Source organism: Rhipicephalus sanguineus, chromosome 1, assembly GCF_013339695.2.
Source record: "Rhipicephalus sanguineus isolate Rsan-2018 chromosome 1, BIME_Rsan_1.4, whole genome shotgun sequence".
NCBI classification, from domain to species: domain Eukaryota; kingdom Metazoa; phylum Arthropoda; class Arachnida; order Ixodida; family Ixodidae; genus Rhipicephalus; species Rhipicephalus sanguineus.
This window is the reverse complement of record NC_051176.1, coordinates 16,382,884-16,403,921: the sequence shown is the minus strand read 5'-3', so window position 1 is coordinate 16,403,921 and position 21,038 is coordinate 16,382,884. Positions and strand designations below refer to the sequence as shown.

At 46.9% G+C, this 21,038-nt stretch overlaps 1 protein-coding gene across 1 annotated transcript in view; it reads right to left on the bottom strand.

The window, feature by feature from the left end:
- Nucleotides 1-21,038, bottom strand: part of LOC119389661 (AP-3 complex subunit mu-2) — a 101,682-nt gene that overhangs the window by 8,202 nt on the left and 72,442 nt on the right. The window lies entirely within an intron of this gene.

The following is a 21,038-nucleotide window of genomic DNA, read 5'->3' as shown; positions in this document are numbered from 1 at the left end:
TATTATTATTATTTCTGTCGGTAACATCAATTGGTAGATATGACAGATATTTTAGCTGCAGTTAATGATAGATACTGCCCAAATTATAGGCCCCACAGCGCTTGAAAAGACTGCTAGTAGGGCCCCTAAGCAGATGACGTCTGACGCATGCACTGGCCCCTTGCTCCTCGCTCACATGTTGAGCTTACAGTAAAACTGAGAGCTGGGCGAGTTGGTATGAATTCATGTTGAAACTTTTTTAGCGCGCACAAAAGACGGAGGACACAGAAAGAAGGTACAAAACGAGCGCTTACTCACAACTGATTTATTTTTTGAAAGCGACTAAACATATAAGCACAAATAATCATCACAAAGCATGCGCGGAGCAAGTCATGAGGCATATTAGCAGATTACAACAAGTTAACCACAGTCCAAAAAAGACATTTCTTTATCAGTAAGCGCCACCGATGGTTGACTAATACAATTTTTCCCACACCTACTTATATGGAAAGCTTCCGTGACTTCACGTGTTAGTTTATCATTATGAGCAAACAAAATGTCCGTCTCACTGAAAACAGGATTACAATGACATGATTTGCAATGATTGGACAAGTGCGAAAACGTCTCTTTTCCCAAAGAACTGTTATGTTCTTTTAGACGAGTATTGATGCAGCGACCTGTTTGTCCGATATACATATTTCCACAAGTTAATGGTATCCTATAAACAAACCCTTTTCTGCATCTTATGAACTTAGAGTCTTCTTTCAGACCACAACTACATTTTTTCTCTTTTTTGTTAAACTTTTTGGCAACTGCCTGGCACAACTGTTGCACTTTTATGGGAGCGCTGAAAACAACATCAACGTCATACCCGCTGCCAACATTCTTCAAGGCATGAGAAAAATGATGAACGTAGGGCACAACTGCACAGCACTTTTTTACTCTGTTCAGGCTGTTTCTTGAAGATGAATGCACACCCTTTACAATGCGTATTAGTTTATCAACCGCTCTGGTGATAACCGCTTCTGGGAAACCCGCTGACGTTAACCTACCTACTTGTTTAGAAAAGCTATCTTTCATTAAGTGACCGCAGGACTTCACTATAGCGCCTTTTAGGCACGACACTGCTATTCCGTTTTTTACGATTTTCGAATGCCCGGACTTGTAGTGGAGTAAGGGTTTTTCTGATCTAGGGCTGTACATCCAGCACATGTGGTTAGGTGACATTCGCAATGACATTCGCAATGAATGTCATTGCGAATGTCACCTAACCACATGTGCTGGATGTACAGCCCTAGATCAGAAAAACCCTTACTCCACTACAAGTCCGGGCATTCGAAAATCGTAAAAAACGGAATAGCAGTGTCGTGCCTAAAAGGCGCTATAGTGAAGTCCTGCGGTCACTTAATGAAAGATAGCTTTTCTAAACAAGTAGGTAGGTTAACGTCAGCGGGTTTCCCAGAAGCGGTTATCACCAGAGCGGTTGATAAACTAATACGCATTGTAAAGGGTGTGCATTCATCTTCAAGAAACAGCCTGAACAGAGTAAAAAAGTGCTGTGCAGTTGTGCCCTACGTTCATCATTTTTCTCATGCCTTGAAGAATGTTGGCAGCGGGTATGACGTTGATGTTGTTTTCAGCGCTCCCATAAAAGTGCAACAGTTGTGCCAGGCAGTTGCCAAAAAATTTAACAAAAAAGAGAAAAAATGTAGTTGTGGGCTGAAAGAAGACTAAGTTCATAAGATGCAGAAAAGGGGTTGTTTATAGGATACCGTTAACTTGTGGAAATATGTATATCGGACAAACAGGTCGCTGCATCAATACTCGTCTAAAAGAACATAACAGTTCTTTGGGAAAAGAGACGTTTTCGCACTTGTCCAATCATTGCAAATCATGTCATTGTAATCCTGTTTTCAGTGAGACGGACATTTTGTTTGCTCATAATGATAAACTAACACGTGAAGTCACGGAAGCTTTCCATATAAGTAGGTGTGGGAAAAATTGTATTAGTCAACCATCGGTGGCGCTTACTGATAAAGAAATGTCTTTTTTGAACTGTGGTTAACTTGTTGTAGTCTGCTAATATGCCTCATGACTTGCTCCGCGCATGCTTTGTGATGATTATTTGTGCTTATATGTCTAGTCGCTTTCAAAAAATAAATCAGTTGTGAGTAAGCGCTCGTTTTGTACCTTCTTTCTGTGTCCTCCGTCTTTTGTGCGCGCTAAAAAAGTTTGAGCTTACACGTGTGTAGGTGGCCTTGGGAGGGGAAGTTCCCAATTCACGCGAACAAGCTGTCGCGCATTCCTTCACCATTTGCAGGCTTTCTTGTCTCTTCAGTGCACTCAGTGGCTACCGGGTTGCGCTGACGGCACTGACTTCTATATATTTGCGCACACATTTCACGCCACAACAAAGGAGATCGCTTTGCAGATTTCCACCAGCACTTCTTCATGATGGGGCGGAAATGTGTCGTGCCAAACTGCAACAGTGGGTACGCATCCTGCAAGCATGGGCTCGTGTCATACCAACGAAAGATCGAGAGCTCACACCTCATGACTACGTTTTCGAGAAGCACTTCTCAGAGAGTAAATCCCATCATTCCGGGGAAAAACTCACAGGGTCCCTTACGCACTAGACGAAGGCTCAGCAACCTTTTGAGGCGGAGGGCCGAGTTGCATGAAGCCGACACAGCGGGGGCCGCACGGCCAACTGGGGGTTAGGGGGGGGGGGGGGAGGGGGGGTTCACCTTTGCAGGCAAAAAGAAAAACAATATGAATAAAAACAAAAAGAATTGACAATATGGATGTACAAAACTGCAACAAAAATCATGTTTATTGTCAACACACATGTCACAAGGTTGCAATTTATAAACATAGGTTCCAAGTGAAAAAAAAGAAACTCTTTCCATGCCACCTTTCGTGCTGAACATTCTTAGCCAACTCGCAAATATCCATGTAAGGTTGCGCTCGACGTGACCCCCCCCCTTTATACACACTTTCCCACGCTGAAGTGTGCTGAAAAATTCCTGAGCTCCGCAGGTGTGTTGGGCCAGACTAACACCCCCGCGCCTTCCACGGAACTGCCTACCCGGTTTGGGTAGATGTCAATGACCACAGGCAACGCGGAGTCTTTCAAGAAAAGGGGATTAAAGGAGCCTTCAAGAAAGCCGGGAGGTCTTTTGCCTACTACAAGAGCTTCCCAGCTGGACATCGGCACTGCTGCTTTAGGCGCCACTGGGGCGATTCTTCTTTTTTTTGCTGCCATTTGCTATGTAAATAGTTCTGTACATAAAGTTGTGTCATAAAATGTTCAGTGGTGAAGGCGTTTTCCTCCGGAGCAACATTTCAAAGAAGGCGGTGATCTCCATCGCGAAGCCCGGGCCCGGCGTTGCTTCACCACAAAGAACCTGTCCGATTACTCCCAACTTCAGACGAAAATTTACTGGCGCAGTCAACAGGATCGCCGCTCCCTGAACGACCACAGTACGAGGCCTTGGGACAAGGCGACCCAAGGGCGACACGACGAAGGAGCTGCAAGTTCTCGACCAACAGCAGCAGCCACAACTTCACCTCACCTGCAGCGCATCGTCAGTGTCGGTAGGATCCGGCAAGCGTCGACGAGCAGCCTGCAACCTTCCACTTCGTGAGTGATCAAAGGCTGGACACTGACCGGAAAAGACTTCGCGGCAGCTACTTCACAGAGGACAGAACTCGAAAGCTTCTCGGGGAACAACCCAGCGTCAAGCTATGACACGACGTCGAGAGCACCAGCGGAGCAAATCCTACGCGGTCCTGAGCAGCCCCCGCAGCAACATTACAGGTGAGCCTTCCTGGTCACATTCCTGAGCTCTGTGTTGCTTGGGCTGGCCTGCTCATATACATACTAGATTCGGGTACCCCGACAAGCGCAGCGAAAGCATGACGGGAAATGAGAGCGAGCATGGTGGGGGTGACGAGGACCATGGCACGCCCGCTCCCTCCATTTCCGAAAGAGAAATGGAGTACAGGCTCAAGCTCGCCGAGGAAGAACAGCGGTCCCTGGAGATTAAATTTCAATCGCCCAACTTGAAAGGAACAGCCCACCACAAACGCGCAAAATATCGGGAGCGATACGACGTCCCGGAGTGGCCAAATGAAACTCTCTTAGGCACTATGCACAAATGTTAACACGTGCGTCTCCAAAATTTCATGCTTACAGGGAAGTGCCCATGTGGTTTGAGTCGGGGGAGAGCTCGTTAGAGGCGTACAGCGTACCCAGGGACTTATGATGTGGTGATGTCACTGATGTGGTGGTCATGGTCGGGGTCCTCCTGGTCTTGTCGGGTAGATGCCCGTACTCCGGTGGTACATCTTGTTGCCTACGGCTAGTTCGCTGGTCGTGGTTGGCTTCGATGTCTTCTCCGCGACGCAGGCTGAGTTCACGGCTTGACGCGGGCGTCCGCAACATGGGCGAACAGCACCTCCACCAGATGTCACGGGGTCGTGACTTCGACAAAGGCAGCAATCGGCGTGTCTAAGATAAAACTCTTTATTTGGCCGAACTTGTGGCCGGGAAATGAAAACTCAAACTACAGCAATACACGCTGTACCCTGATAGTGGCTAACAGGGCGTCGGCCGTCTAAAAAACTGCTCATGGCTGGGACGTGCCGTCTTTTATACATCACGCATCAAAGTTCCCAGTCTTATCACTGGTGGTCGCGCAAGCTCTGGAATAATCTAGACCATTCGCGTCCTGCGCGCAATCTTAACAAAGTGATCTACTACAATCGTGAAGCTTTTCAAACACTGCGGTGCGGTGAGCGTCGAGCGTTGCAAACCGTCCTTGCTGGTCAAACCCGAATACATCAAAATAAAACAAGAAGCGGGCGTGGCAATATGCTAGTATGCAAAGCTGCATACTAGCATATCAGGATGATAGTACTATACAGCTTGTTGTTATTGGTTTTGCTTAGGCTCGCTGGATGGTCACACTGTTAAAGTTAATTGTTTTAAGTTTCTCAGTGCCATTTCGGAGCAGTTACTAACAAATATTACACTTTGGAGCAGCCCTTCCATCCCTGCTGTGACAGTTCTTCCAGATGATGTGCACGGTACTATTTAAAATGGGATATCGCAAGGAGTTGCTGAAGAGTAAAGGTGAGAGAATTTGTTTTGTTTGCCAGCCACCTATTTAGGAATGGCGTACTTAGTAATGCGAGTTCATGCTCTGAGTTGTGCTGGAAAGGAAACAAAATGCAGTGAACCTGAGAGTTCTTCAAGTGAGGGTGATTTTGGACGGTCTATGGGTGATGCAGTCATTGCACGAGTTACTGCTGCGAAAATCAGGAGAACTTTCAAAAAGGGTCAAGCATTTCTGTGGCCACAATGTCATCTACCAAGAGTAAACTGCAAATGTAAACACATTGCCCTCTCTATCTGCACTTGTAGTCCTGTGCAATGCAAAGCACGAGAAAATGTCATTTATTAGTTTACCGTAATTACTCGAATCTAGGCCGACCCCGATTCTAAGCCGACCCCCTAAAGTCCGAAGCCCGAAAAAAAAAAAAACTTACCTCGAATGTAGGCCGGGTAAAATTCACAAAGAGAAAACATTTATTGAAAATATGAAGATGAAACGGAGCAGTTGGTTCATCATCAAGATGCCGCACTCATTCCGAGTTGTCGTCGCTGATCTCTTTGTCGCTGTCCTCAAACAGTGCGCAATCCTCGGTGCCATCAAGCGCATTTGATATGCCGCACTTCTTGAAAGAGCGCACGATCAAAGTTCCTGGGATGTCGTCCCACGCTGCAGCCACCCAGCCTGCCAACTGAGACAGATGCCCGCTTGATGCGGCCCGTCGGCGTCAGCTGGTGGTCCTCGGTGCTTAACCAATCCGTGTATAATCCCCGCAGGCGATCCTTGAACGGCTTGTTGATGCAAACATCAAGTGGCTGCAATTGGCCCGTCATACCACCCGGTATCACGGCGAGGTCGGTGTCCATTTCAGCCAGCGCAGCCTTGACGCTGTCGGTCAAGTGCCCGCGGTACGAGTCCAGCACGAGGAGAGAATGCTTGCACAGAAGGGCGCCTGGACGCCGCCGCCATACGATATTCAGCCACTCCTCGACCATGGCGCTGGTCATCCAGCCGTTCTCGTCGGCCCGCACAATGACGTTTCGCGGGAAGGCCTCTTTGGCGGGCAGAGTCTTCCTCTTAAAAACGATATAAGGAGGGAGCTTGTGCCCGTCTGCTGTGCAGCACAGCATCACAGTCGCGCGCTGCTTTTCATAGCCCGCAGAGCGCACCTTCACTTCCTTGGCCCCTTTTTCTGAGACTGTGTACGCCACCGGCATATCAAAATACACCGGCGTTTGGTCCGCGTTGCCGATTTGGCCTAGCAGATACGCTCTCGCTTCTCTCTTCCGAAGCACGAAACGCTGGAACTCCAGCAACTTCTCTTCATAGTCAGCCGGTAACTTTTGGGCGATTGAGGTGCGACGACGGAGGCTGAAGCCAAAGCGCTTCATGAATTTCTGCAGCCAGCCTCGGCTGGCTTTGAAGTCTGCCGCCGAAACACCTTGCTCCCTTGAAAGCGCCCTCGCCATCGCCTGGAGCACTTCCGTTATCACTGGAAGGGCAGCTGCTCGCTGCGTCCGAACGAAGTCGGCCAATGCCGTCTCCATTTCAGGGTGACGGCCTTTCCGTGGACCGGTAAAAGCCATCCTCGTTGCGGCGCACGCGAAGAGCTTCTCCCGTTGGCCCCTCAAGCGACGAACATTCTTTTCGTCCACTCCAAAGTCCCGCCCGGCTTGAACGTTGGAGGACGACTCCGCGGCTAGCACAACTTTCCTTTTATACGCCGCACTATAATGACTACGCTCGTTTGGCGCCATTGAGCTACGCCACACACAGCCCACTCAAAGCGAGACTCGAACTGACGAACGGCTCGCCTCAACTACGGTCCCTAGAATATACTGGCTAGTCTGCCGTCTCCGCGCCGTCCCCATGCAAGGCCGCGTCCGCGCCGCGGATGCTTGCGTAGGGGGCGCTGCGATCCACCGGAGCGCCTGCACGGTGCATGGCGCGCAGGAGGAATCGATGGAGTATCACGCCTTGCCATTTATTTTGCGCTCCCGCCAGAGGCGGATCCAGAGGGGGGGGCGGTAGGGGCGATCGCCCCCCCCCCCCCCAAAGCCTGTATACACCCCACCCCCTCCTTCCGTCCAGTGCCTGCGTCCACCTCCTTTGTCAGGTTGCCCCGGCTACCACTTCCCAAACCGCAGAGGAAGCCGAATGGTTTGAGCGTCCGCTTCCAATGCCGGAGCTACCGGGTTCGATTCCCAGTGCCGCCGACCACCCGCCGTTTTTTTTTTATAGGTAAAAGAGTTGCCCCAGCCTGCCAGTTTGTGTTCTGGGAACTCGAGATGGTGCCCTCGTCTTTCCTCCAACTTTTCACCCCCTTTTTCAACGACGCTGAGCCTCTGTTCTGCTATTTCAATCTTCCACACCGGGACAGGAGGGTTGAGATGTCCTTTTCGACGACAGACAGTTACTATCCTGTGCTTTTCTCTTCTTCTCTATCCAAGAATTATTTCCTCAACCCCTTGCTTGATTTGATTTGATTTTATTGATTCATCACAATACATGTGATCGGAGGTGAAGGGAAAAGCCATTTTAATGGCTTGAGGGAGTCCTTCGCCCCCGTACGAAGACAGCAGCTCAGTTACAAGCAGGTTCTTGACACTGTTAACACAAAAATTTGTAATAAATCATGTTGAGCAAAATATGAATTGAAACGAACCACCAAAATATACATTGATTGTTAGTTACCCTTTACAGAACGTCCTGCATTTTTACACATCCTGTTTAGATCTGCGTGATGCACCAACCTCAGCAAAAGGGGGTGGCAGCTTAAAGGAGCATTGACAGAAAAAGTTTGGATCTTGTTTTTTCTGCGACTCACTTATTACGCACGCATCGAAAGCTCGTTTCCTCGAGCACGCGACGGTTAATTTTCGGTTTCAGAGAGCGCTGAGTGAACACAGAATAGTTATGTGAATAGTTATGTGTACCGAGAGGGCAGCCACCGTACCGCAGTGAGAGAGAGCAAGAGACACTACGCGACCCCCCTCCCTCCCTGGCCACCCCAACGGCTACAATGGAATCGAAGAAGCCAGCCCGGCGCGTCGTCATTCCATATGTGCCGGGCATCAGTGAACAGCTCTCCAAGGTATTCGGAAAAGCGGGGGTCACGGTAATTCACAAACCGGAATCGACGCTCGCCCGCTTGCTACCGAGGACTAAAGACCGACCATCACCAAGGTGTCGTGTTCTGAGTGTCCAGTCAGCTACATAGGCGTGAGCAAGTATTTCCCGGAGAGAATACGCCAACACAAGAACGACGTCAGGTACGCCAACACAAGAACGACGTCAGGAAGATGGAAGCGCAGCGCTCTTGCAGAGCACTGTGAGAAGCACGACCATAAAATCGACTTTGATGGCGCTTCTGTTCTAGAAACAGAGAGGAATCTGCGAAGGAGGCTCTTGCTCGAGTCTTGGCACATTCAGCACACACCTGCAAATGTGAACCGCTCGATGGAACAATGCCCCCAGTATAGCTGGAGCCGTGGTGAGAGAACAAGACGCGGCGATCCTTCCATGACCAAAGCTGTCACCCCCTGAGGAAAGGACCGAATCTATCCCGAAACGTTGGGCTCTCTCTTTAAGCTGTGGCTAGAGCCATTTCAACTTCCTAAAACATAGTTGACTACGTGAGCACACAAAACCGCATGCACATACGCACCGCGCCGTCAACTCTTTTCAACGAAGGCTTTGTGGGTGCTGCTATATCCCCTCTGAGGCTTTGTAAGTATGCGTGACCCCCTAAAAATGCACTGCCGAGGCAAGGACACCAGCCTTTGCACTCCCGTGCAAGTGTGCCCCCTCTTCCCGTTGAAAAGTTCTGCTTAAAGTCCCTAGGAAAAATCTAAGGACTTTAGTTCTGCTAGGAGAGAGCACTCGCAAGAATTGTGACAGCCAGCACAAACTTGGGGAGCAGGTGGTGGTTGGTTGGTTACACGAAAATCAAAGGCGAGTTTCGCGTGCAGTGGCGCGACACGCACTTTAAAATCGATTTTAAAGAAGTTCTAGGCGATATTATCCCTTGATATTTCGCAGGTGATGCGTACGTGCCCACACAAATCTATCCCACAAGTTATCTCGCCTTCAAAAGTTTGTCAATACTCCTTTAACAAAGTCTCTTCACGGAGTAAGGTAAGACGCTGGATTGCACACATCGCTGACATATCTGAACCAGAGAAAGCTATGACAACGAAACAAAGCCTGTAGGAACTTGAGGAGAAAACTGTAATGACGCAAAGAAGACGGGGACGAAGCGAAGATACGAACAGACAGACACGGGCGCCAACTTCCAACTGTTTATTATCAGAAACCGCACCGATTTATATAGGCTGCCGAACAAGGTAATCCCATAACAGAAATTGAGACATCGCAGAACTAACAATTCATCATGAGCCACAAATACAGAGTCAAGGCATGCGCCGTAACTGCACTAATGCGATCGAACTATGAAAACATGCCAGCACCTTCGTCCCAGTCTTCTTTGCGTCATTGCAGTTTTTTCCTCAAGTTATGAACCAACTAGCTCAGCAACAAGCCCTGTTGGCCTGCAGGAACCTCTGGATTGTTGCCGTCGACGGGATGAAACAGTGTTCTGCACGTCACCGTTTTTTCCCACATTCCCAGCGCAGCTTGTCGCTTGGCACGAAGTTGTCCCTCTGCGAACTCAAAGGTAAAAGGTTCTTGAAACGATGCAAGTGCAGGTATTAGGCTGCAGGTGCATATTAGGGTATTACCGTCACTGTCGTATCTTGCTAAAACGTTCTAGTCTCACACATGGTCTCACCTTTCACTCCTTTCCCTCTTTATTCTTTCGGCGAAAAGCATGGGAGAGCTTCCGCGGCAGCTGCAGGTTTTTTGGACTGCAGTCCTAATGCTGTAGGTTTGACGTTGCACTGCGCTTCTTACAGCGTACGAGTGAAAGGAAAGTGGGGCTGCATCGCCTTTGTTTGCGCCAAGGATTTCCGCTCTCAAATTTGGCGGGAAACAGCGGTACGCATTGACAAGGCACAGGCGGCTGGCAACTGTCCCACCGTCCTGCGAGTGTCTAGACGAGCGCGTTGCTAGCCGAGTCGTATGAATCTGGAGACTGGTACCGTGGTTGCCACTTGACCCGTCCCGGCGACACAAGGTAAGCGTAGGTCACGCACAAATATATAACTTACGTTCAGTAGTTTAGGTTTGATACAGTCACCCCTTAATTGTTTTGTTTGTGAGTTCAAGAAGACTTGAAACGTGCCTATCATTGCTATACCAGTGACACCGTACACTCAGCCAAGTATATCCTGCAATTTGTCGTTATTAACCTGTTCAGAGCAGCCAAGAGATCCGCAAACTAACTAAAGTGTATCTTTCTGCAGTCCTTCTAATGCATTTACGAGGAATGTACCAATATCCTACAGAATGTACCAATATGTACCAATATCCTACAGAATCCGCAATAACATTATGATTGAATTAAGTACTTTTTGCTTCAGTATATTTTTTCCATATGTTAGAAAACTTCAAGATATGTTTCCTAGACATGTGAAAGAATATGAACATGAATTGTTTTCTTTTGCATGACATAAACACTGCCCAAGATTTTGTGCTCTGAAGTTTCAAAGGTACTGAAGCAATGTCACACTGACTGAAATAATTTTGGTAAATTACAAGCGATATGTCTCACGCTCATATATTAAGCATCTCTTGCTCATGCTCAGCCCGATATAATGTAGATACACACACTGCGATTTAATCTTTCGGTTACAAAGTGCGCAGCTATTTCATTTAAGGTATTCCTTAAGGGGGGACGCGGGTCTTAGAATAGTAAAAAATGGACAGAAAATCAGTTTTGAGAAAAACGCATTTTAGGCATGTTTGCACCTCTAAGCAGCTGCCCTCAAAATATTATCGCCGATTTCGCCCGGGAAATGGGTTAAAACTTATTTTTAATACGCCACGGGAGCCGCAAAATGCATCTCAACAGGCAAAATTTGTTCAAACTTCCCGCGCGCGCCGCGGGCGCAGCAGCTGGCTGATCGCCGCCATCTTTGGCTTGTTTTGAAGCTGTTTTCTTTGTGTACATTTTGCGGCGTTTCAAAATGGCGTCGCTGCAACAGAACGGCCGCTATCGGCGCTTTTCCGAAGGGTGGTTGTTGGCATGCGCTGTAGAGGGGGTCGCGCGCGCGGACTGCTAGAGAACGGACGTGTTTTTTGTGGGCTCCGGAATGACAGCGTCAGATAAGTTTTTTTTTTTTTTTGCATGATTCTAGCTTGTTTTTTTTTTAGTTATATGAGTACATAAGCCACTAGATTGAAGGTTAATAGGGCTTACAACTTTGTACTGTTTCCTGTGTGACAGTTGCCTGGGTTTTTTTTTATTATTATTTGTTTGTTCGGACACCACGTGGCTGAAAGGTACACATGTGATTTGCAGTGTAGCATACTCGCGGAGTTTAGTGATATCATTTGGCTTTAAGTGTATTTAATCCGCCGTGTGAACAATCTAGCCATGGTCAAAAAGACCGTAAAGTGTTCAGGGTGCGGAATGGGATGGAAAATAGAGGTTGGTACGGATGAGAAGACAGAGGGAGCTGACGCCAAGTGTAAGCAATGCGAGTTAGAGGCGAAAATGGAAATAATGATGGCTGCCCAGAATGAGCTCATGGTAAGAATCGCCGAGCTGGAAAATGCGTTGGCGACAGAGCGGGAAAAAACGATGGCTATGGGGGAAAGGCTTAAGTCAGCCGAGGAGGGGTTAGCAAAGGTAGCAAGCGACAGAGGGAACAGAGGGGCACCGACCCCTACAGTGGTAGACGCGAAGGGGGAAACAGGTTTGGAAAAGACAGGTGCAAGGGTCACAGGACCTAGCTTCCGCGAAGTAGTTTTGGGAAGGGGAGGGGACAATACAGCAGCAGTGGCACGCGCTAATAACCGAGACAGTGGCCAGGTGCGGGAGAGTCCAGCAGAAAAGTGGGGACTCGAATTTAGTTAGATGCGCAGAAGCAGTCAAAGAAAGGGTGAGAGGCGACAAACGAGTTTTAATAGGGAAGTTCCCGGGACATGGGATGGGATCAGTGATGAGACAAGCTAGCGCAAAACTCGCAACTAAGGCTAATGGACGTAACCTCGTGATAATCGCGGGAGGTCTAAACGACGTCTTGAATGAAGAATCAGCCGAACTAGCGACCACATTAGCGAAAGGGGTAGATGACATGCGCGCCATTTCCCCTCAGGTGCAGATAGTGGTATGCACAATACCGGAGGTACCGGTGCGTGACGTCAACCTGCAAAGAGCGGTTGTCGACGCAAACAAAGAGATATGGCATATGAGTCGAGAGAAAGGCATCGAGGTAGTGGAAATAAACAGAGAGGTGCACAGGTGGGGTGGTTTTCAAAGAGACGGAATACACTTCGATAGGAGGCTTGGTCTTGAGGTGGGTTGGCGGCTTGCGGGACGCGCAGTAGCTTTTTTGGGGGGCACGCGGGCCCTTCGGTGCCCAGGGTAGCTTGTAATGAGGAAAACAACCAGGGGGACTCTTTGACAGGCAGTATAGCGAAAAACCAGAGAAAAGGTAAAAGAAGGGAGAAGGCGCGTGTTGCAATTAGTTACATTAACATGCAGGGTGGCAGAAAAAAGGAAAAATGGTTAGAGATTGAGGGACAGTTAAACAAGGAACAGATAGGTGTTTATGCGGTTACAGAAACACACCTTAGAGACTTGGAAGAGCCACCACATATTGACAATTATATTTGGGAAGGATGTAACAGGATCACATCAGAAAGGAGAGGTGGGGGTGTTGGAATGCTAATTCATAGCAGAACAAAATGGGATAGAGTGAAGCAGACGTGTTCAGAGCACCTTTGGGTTTCGGGCACAGTAGGTGGAAAGAAAACGTGGCTAGGTGTAGCATACTTGTGGACGGGGAATAACTGCAGAGAAAAGAATCTGGAGATAGTGAAATGCATAAGCACCGATATTAAAGAATTTGGTCATGATGCCGAAATAATCCTTCTAGGGGACATGAACGCTCACATTCATGACCTTGACGGATATTCAGACACCAATGGCAAGTTATTGGTAGATCTCTGCGAGCAACATAGTCTTGAGATAGTTAACGTGGGGCCGAAGTGTGAGGGGCAGATCACGTGGGAAGTCGGAAACAGGCAATCGAGCATTGATTATTGTCTCATGACAGAAGGAATATATGACAAACTTAGAGAGATGAGAATAGACGAAGAAGGCATTAACAGCTTGGGTAGTGATCATAAACGCATAATATTACAAATGGGATGTAAAACTGAAAATAAGAACATAGAATCAAAATTTGGCAGCTTGTATCTAAATGACAAACAAATAACGAATGTAGCCGCAAGAGTCGAAGAAAAAGTAGACGAACTGCCAGGCAAAGACTGGAAGTGTAGTGAGCTGCTACATATAATCACAAAAGAAATGGAAAAAGAGAAGAAAACTATTTGTTGGAAAGAAAAGAGAAAGCCAAAAAGTCGGTGGAACAAAGAAATCCGGGAGGCGATCGAGAAGTGACGTGAGGCATCACGGGAGCACAGACAGGCAAAAAAAGAGAAGCGGCCACAGGACGAAGTCAACCAAATATGGGAAATATATTTAGAGCAAAAATCCATCGTGCAGAAATTAGTCGAGGCAAAAATTAAAGGTGAAAGTGAACGCTGGATGACAGAGATTCGCGAAAAGAAGAAGGCCGCGCCTAGGATATTTTGGAGCCACCTAAAAGCGCTAGGTAGGAAGTCTGTCACAATGCAACGACGTTTGGTAGATGAAGGAGGAAATCAATTGGAAGGGCATGAAGCGCTAGGTTACATCCGAAAGATAACAGCCGATTCGTTTAAAAAGGTCACCCAGGGGATTCCCCCGGTAGGTAATAGTACGCAAAGGAGTGCAACTGACAAAGATGTAGTACTAGAGAATTTCAATTGGAAGAAGGCCGAAGGAAAAATGCCTAAGCGCACTACTCCGGGCTTAGATGGGGTTCCCGTCAGCCTCATTAACGAACTCGGACATAACACTAAAGAAGCACTGCTGAAAGCCGTAGAAAAGTGCTTACAGGAGCGGGAAATACCAGACAGTTGGCGAAAAAGTAGAATGAACTTAATCTATAAAGGCAGGGGAGAAAAGGATAACATTCGCTCGTATAGACCGCTAACCATTACATCGGTGTTATACAGGTTGGCAATGCAGGCAGTAAAATTAAAAATAGAAGCGTGGGTAGAACAAAATGATATTTTGGGAGAACTTCAGAATGGATTTCGAATCGACAGGCGGTTAGACGATAATCTGTTTGTTCTTACCCAGTGTATAGAAATATCGAAAATAGAAAACAGGCCCTAATACACAGCTTATCTAGATATCACCGGAGCGTATGACAACGTTAAGCAGAAAATTTTGTGGGATATATTGAAAGAAGTGGGCATAGGGGACGACTGTATACAGCTTTTGAGGGAAATGTACCGAGAAAATACAGTTTGTATAGAATGGGAAGGAATAAGTAGCAAGGACAGCGTTGAAATTAGCAAGGGGCTGAGACAGGGATGTCCTTTGTCCCCGCTGTTATTCATGCTGTACATGGTGAGGATGGAAAAAGCGCTAGAAGGTAGCAACATTGGATTTAATTTGTCACACAAACAGGTCGGCACGATGGTTGAGCAGAAGCTTCCAGGTCTATTTTATGCTGATGATATTGTCTTATTTGCGGCCAGTCAAGATGATATACAGCGACTGGCAGATATATGCGGAAGGGAATGTGAGGCTCTAGGACTAGGATTTAGTGCAACAAAATGTGGATTGATGGTATTCAATGATCATGAAGACCATGCGGTCTTCATACAGGGCCAAAAAATACCGAGGGTAAGCGAGTACAAGTACCTCGGAGTATGGGTAAATGAGGGGGATAGATATATGGAGGTACAAGAGAAAGCAGCGGTAGCAAAGGGAAAGAGGAATGCTGCAATTATGAAGCACAGAGCTTTATGGGGATACAATAGGTACGAGGTGCTTCGAGGGCTGTGGAAGGGTGTGATGGTCCCGGGGCTTACACTTGGGAACTCAGTGGTTTGCTTGAAGTCAGAGGTACAATCAGGATTGGATGTAAATCAAAGGACGGTGGGCCGCCTCGCCTTGGGCGCTCACGGGAAGACGACAAATGAGGCTGTAAAGGGTGATATGGGATGGACAGGCTTTGAAGTGAGGGAAGCTCAGAGCAAAATGAGATTCGAAGAGAGGCTGAGGAAAATGAAGAAGAGTAGATGGGCAGAGAAGGTTTTCAGGTATTTGTATAGAAAAAGCGTTGACACGCAGTGGAGAAAAAGAACTAGGAGGCTCACCAGTAAATATACGGCTAGCAGTGCGGGCGATATGGCAACAGGGAGCATTAAGCGGAAGGTCAGGGAGGCGGAGAGGACTTATTGGATGACAGCGATGGAAAAGAAGCCGGCTCTGAGTAACTACCGAAAGGGAAAAAACGAAATAAGGAGGGAAAGGTTTTATGATAATTCAAGGGGAAGCGCTTTACTGTTTGAAGCAAGGTCGGGATGCCTTAGAACGCGAAGTTATAAAGCGAGATTCAGTAACGAAGACGAACACTGTACATGCTGCGGGGGAACTAAGGAAACGATGGAACATGTACTGATTGAATGTGGCGATATTCACCCAGGTATACTTGTGGGCACGAGTCTACAGGAAGCCTTGGGTTTTAGGGACAACAATGGAAAGCTGAACACGTCCGCGATAGAAATAAGTAAGAGACGGTTAGAGTATTGGTGGCAGAAGAGTAGAGATAAAGTACAAAAATAAATAATGGGGGGGGGGGGGGGGGGAAATAAGGTCATTCTGCCTTAAGAGGCAGAGAGATAGACCGTGAATTTATAAATATTTTTGGTATAATAAGATAGATTTAATCAATGTAGACAAGGTATTAGGCCAGCATGAAACAAGGAAGTTTTTCTTTTTTCTTCGAGCATGGTGGCAGACATGTCACCGCCCCGTTATAAAGGGGACGCTCATAGCATCCATCCATCCATTGTAGAACGCTCATTGGCCAGAGCGCGCGCGCGCGAGGCGAGCCCCTTCTCTCGCGCCTCCCATTGGCTGGCGCAACCCGAGGCGGCCATTTTGTTTTTGTATTTTTGTTCTGCGCTCACGCACGGCTGCCGTGTTGCCGGTGTCGTGTGCTCGTGTGTTGTTACAAGTATCATCTTCCTCTGCTTACGCTCGCGTTCGGGCGGCCCGCCGACACACAGTTACCTTATTTTGTGCTGGCACATCCGGAGATTCTCGTGTAAAGAAGACGCGCCAAGCGTACGAGGGCGCGATGCCGAAACTACTTGTCGCTACCGGAGCGTCGAGTCTACGAGAACCGCCCGGTTCCCCTTGGTCAAGCTGGAGCCATCGGATCATTAGGCAACGCTTCAGTGGCATTCGAAACCGCGTTCGTATGGCATACTATGCGGGACTGCCGAGTGCGCGGGAAATACGGCGACGGGAGGAGTGCTTGGCATCGCAGCGCGCAACGAAGCAGCGGAAGTTCAAGCCGTTGGATGTTGGTGAACGGCGGCAAGGAAAATGGCACAGAATTTATCCGCGTGGACTTATCCGTGATAAAAACGTTCTTTGGGCTTGTGCTTCGTTCCGAGTTCGGCTCAAGCAGTGACCTTTTTCAAGGCAGAGGGTATAGGCTGCTTTCAAAGCCTGTGCTTCATTATCATAGGTGCGACTCGCGCGAGAAGCGTTTCTCGTAGAAGGTAGCTGGTGATAGTGGTGCTAAGATAATTAATGTAATTTGAAGTGAAATGAATTAAATTAGGGCCACAAATACTGTCGACAAGGGTGCAACGGTAGTCGCTTCAACCACGACCTGACAGAGCAACACCGAAATTGCAGAGACGCCGTGTTACACTTTGGGAAATTGATTTGTGCTCCACAGCCTTGAGAAGGTTAAAAACTGACATTGGAAGTTGCAAAAGGAGCACTTATACAGTAGTGACACCAAGCACAGACTTTCAAAATTACACAAACCAGCAGGGGACCCCGAGTACAGCCCTTGCCTGCTGTTGAGCCAAGTGCTATTGCTGCACAATAATAACTGATTTTTGGTTTAATAAATAACCCACGTGCTTTTTAGACTTAATCTCTCTGTCTATTTTATTTGCCTGTTGCAAAGCCACATTCATAGACACATTTTGTATTTCTTTAGCTTTCAAGGAATTGGTACAGGTCTATGAATTGCTAAAGGTGGAGTTTATCACTCTGGTACTGGGTGCACTATGTGGCTTTATAAGAAGATTTTGCCAGTACAATGGCAGGTCATGGTCACATATTTGGTATGGCTGTTCTCGTGAAGAAGAAACCTATCAAATGATATAACCACTAGTGCTGTGGTCGCACTTCCACAAAAGTTACAGTTGTCAAACTTCAAATGCGTTTTTCTCAGTTTGATATTTTTGCTCAACGCACTCAGCCTTACGGGGTTTTTTTCCATGTTGTTGCCGAGTAAAAATCACAAATTTGGTATCATTTTACTCGTATTGAAACAATCTGGGGGGTGATGCTATTTGCATTACTCTAGCCCCATTTTACAAATTTTAATTAAAGATACTAATGAGAGTGAATCAGAAAAAATAACCACCAGTGAATGTTCATCTGTTTTCTGACCTTCACAGTGCTCTCAAGGGAATAAAAATAGCATCACCCCCTACAGCATGATCTGGGAATTGGGCCCATGCACTTACATATTGGTTTTAGTAGGTCGAAATTGCCTAAAAGCCCCGTAAAAAGCAGGCACTAATTATTTTTTCGAACCTCGAGATCTTTTGAACTAGTGCAGCTATTAAAAAACTAATTACAGATTTGAAATCAGCATAAAAAACTGGTCAAGACAGTGAAGTTTGGTTCATATTGACTCAAAAATAAAGAAAAAATTTTAGGACCCACGTCCCCCCTTAAGGTATGCTTCCTTATGGTATTTGCTTAAAATACCTTAAGGGGGGACGCGGGTCTTAGAATAGTAAAAAATGGACAGAAAATCAGTTTTGAGAAAAACGCATTTTAGGCATGTTTGCACCCCTAAGCAGCTGCCCTCAAAATATTATCGCCGATTTCGCCCAGGAAATGGGTTAAAACTTATTTTGAAGACGCCACGGGAGCCGCGAAATGCATCTCAACAGGCAAAATTTGTTCAAACTTCCCGCACGCGCCGCGGGCGCAGCAGCTGGCTGATCGCCGCCATCTTTGGCTTGTTTTGAAGCTGTTTTCTTTGTGTACATTTTGCGGCGTTTCAAAATGGCGTCGCTGCAACAGAACGGCCGCTACGGTCCCTAGAATATACTGGCTAGTCTGCCGTCTCCGCGCCGTCCCCATGCAAGGCCGCGTCCGCGCAACGGATGCTTGCGCAGGGGGCGCTGCGGTCCATCGGAGCGCCTGCACGGTGCATGTCGCGATGAGGAATCGGTGGAGTATCGCGCGTTGCCTTTTATTTTGCGCTCCCGCATCAACTCCACGTTCTCGTTCTGTTCGTGTGGGTAGAGACTGGAACATCTTGAACCGACCAAACATTGCATTCAACGTCGTCTCTTGTCTGGACACTGCCGTGATCACACTAAGATCAGTGGTGGATCCAGACGCTCATTTAAGAGCGCGCAGTTACTCGAAGCAAAACCAAAGAGCCAAAAATTGGCTTTTATTTTTTTTTCTTAAGGAGCTACTGTTATCACAGGACTGCCATCATTTTATATATGCTGTTAAATTGTCCTTACGAAGGTACCAAACATTTCTAAGATCAGTTTTTAATAAGCAAACAATTCTGAGAGTAAGAACGTTACTTCATATATATTTAGTGTGCTAAAAGTCTCGTAATTATAAAGGTTGGTTCTCGATGTGTTACGGAGACAATAAATGCAATGCAGTTCTCAGAATGGGTGAGTATATTAATCACAGACATTGTAATGTTGGAGAAGATTTTTTTTAACGATAAGCTAAGTTCATGCGATTTCGCTCAAAGTGTTATTAGATCTATTTACTGTCCTACAATATATATATATATATATATATATATATATATATATATATATATACACACACACACACACACAACACTTTATTGTTCTCCTTCCTGCGGTCCAGGTTGACGGCAGCCGGGAAACTATATAGCTATGATGCCACAAATAAGCTGCGCCTCCCACGGGCTGAGACATTTACAGCAGAAGCTTGGCACATCAGAACCATGTGTATCAGCCGAAGAACAGACATAGGGGATCTTTTCCACGAGTATCTTGCCACAAGGTTCTAAATTATAAAATGAAAGGGGTGTTAGGCTTTCATAATGTGCGCTGTATTTGGTTCTTGGCTCCTCCACTGAAAATATATAGGTTCGTTCTTTAATGACACTGTTGCATGCCGGAATAACACATTCGCGGCACAAGAAATACTCAACCAGATGTGTCGTTCAATGTCAATTTGTCGACTGCTCGCCCACCGCACATGTTTTGCGCTGCTTATTTCTTTAGTTTGCTTTTTCTTTTTTTCTTTTTTTTGAGGTGTAGGGATAGCTGACCTTTCTCTCGCATTGTAGTACAGGGTATTCGAAATCGGTCACATTTCCAAAACAGAGAACACACATGACAGACTCCCGCTGCTTTCTGCCTTTCGGGTTTTCACGTTTAGGTTGTTCTTCGGTATACGTCTCCCTTTCGCAAGTGGGTAGCGAGCACACATGTCCTCATTAAAGTATAAAAATAAAAATACTATTTTTATACGCTTTAGACCACCGAAAGAGCACCTAAAGCGTCCCTCCAACAAGCGACGAGGATTCGTCACTGTACAATGGCTTCACGTAAGAAAGCAGAAGCAGATGGTTTCACTCCTTCCAGGCTGTAAGCCGACGAGGAAGGTCGAGAAAGCTTGTGGCCTCGTGGAGCCAACTCAAAGCTTTATTAAAAATATGAACATGTTAATTAGAATAATGACCTCCCGAACGCCAAAAAAAGCCCTCTACCCAAATTCGCCTAACTGTGCGTTTAGGAAAGAATTTCTGGGTTATTTAAAAGAATGGGAGACACATGCCACTAACACAATCGGCGGTTTCCTTTCATCGAGCACAGCAGAAGGGCTCCGTGTCACAATTGAGAGCACAGTGCAGCTGCTCGAATTCCTCAGGTCTGCTGGTTTTAGATATTTGATGACCTCATATTTAAGCCAGGACAAGCTGGAAAATACATTTGGGATTGTTCGGCAGTCTTCTGGCACAAATGATCATCCCACTGCTGCTCAGTTTTTGATTACTATAAATGCCCTTGCATTTTATAACCTCGCAAGACCACCAAAGTCGGGGAACTGTTCGCCGCAAGTAATCAGCTCTCTTTTATCTGGGAACGACATAAAGTCGCACACGCCTGCCACAATTGACGTCGTTGACGGCCTCAGTGATGGTGGAGACTTCAGTGGCGCGTAGACTGCACTAGCGTCAGGCACAGACCACAGTGCATACGTGGGAAAAAAAAAGCCACGATATGCTGACTTACTACGTTACTGGTTATGTGGCGCTTAAGACACTAAAGAAGACACAGTGCGAGACTTGCACAACATGCCTCACATCAGACAGAAACACAGCTACGGGGAGTGATCTGGCCTCCCTATTCACAGCGCACTTTGATAACGGAGGCCTGATGTACCCCTCCGGACCTCTCAAAGCAGCTATTGCAAAACTTGAAAATAGTATTACCACTTATTTCAGCGTGAGTAAGCTGCGTCAAAAGAGCATTGTGGATTTCAGCGCTTTCTTAAACAATAAAACAGATTTGCCTCATCTGGGATGTGAAGAACATTCAAATTTCATCACAAAAAGCCTCATGAAGTTCTACATTTTACTTAGATTCCGCTTCTTCACGAAATCACTGAACAGCGAAAGAGAAGTAAAGCGGCAAAGAATG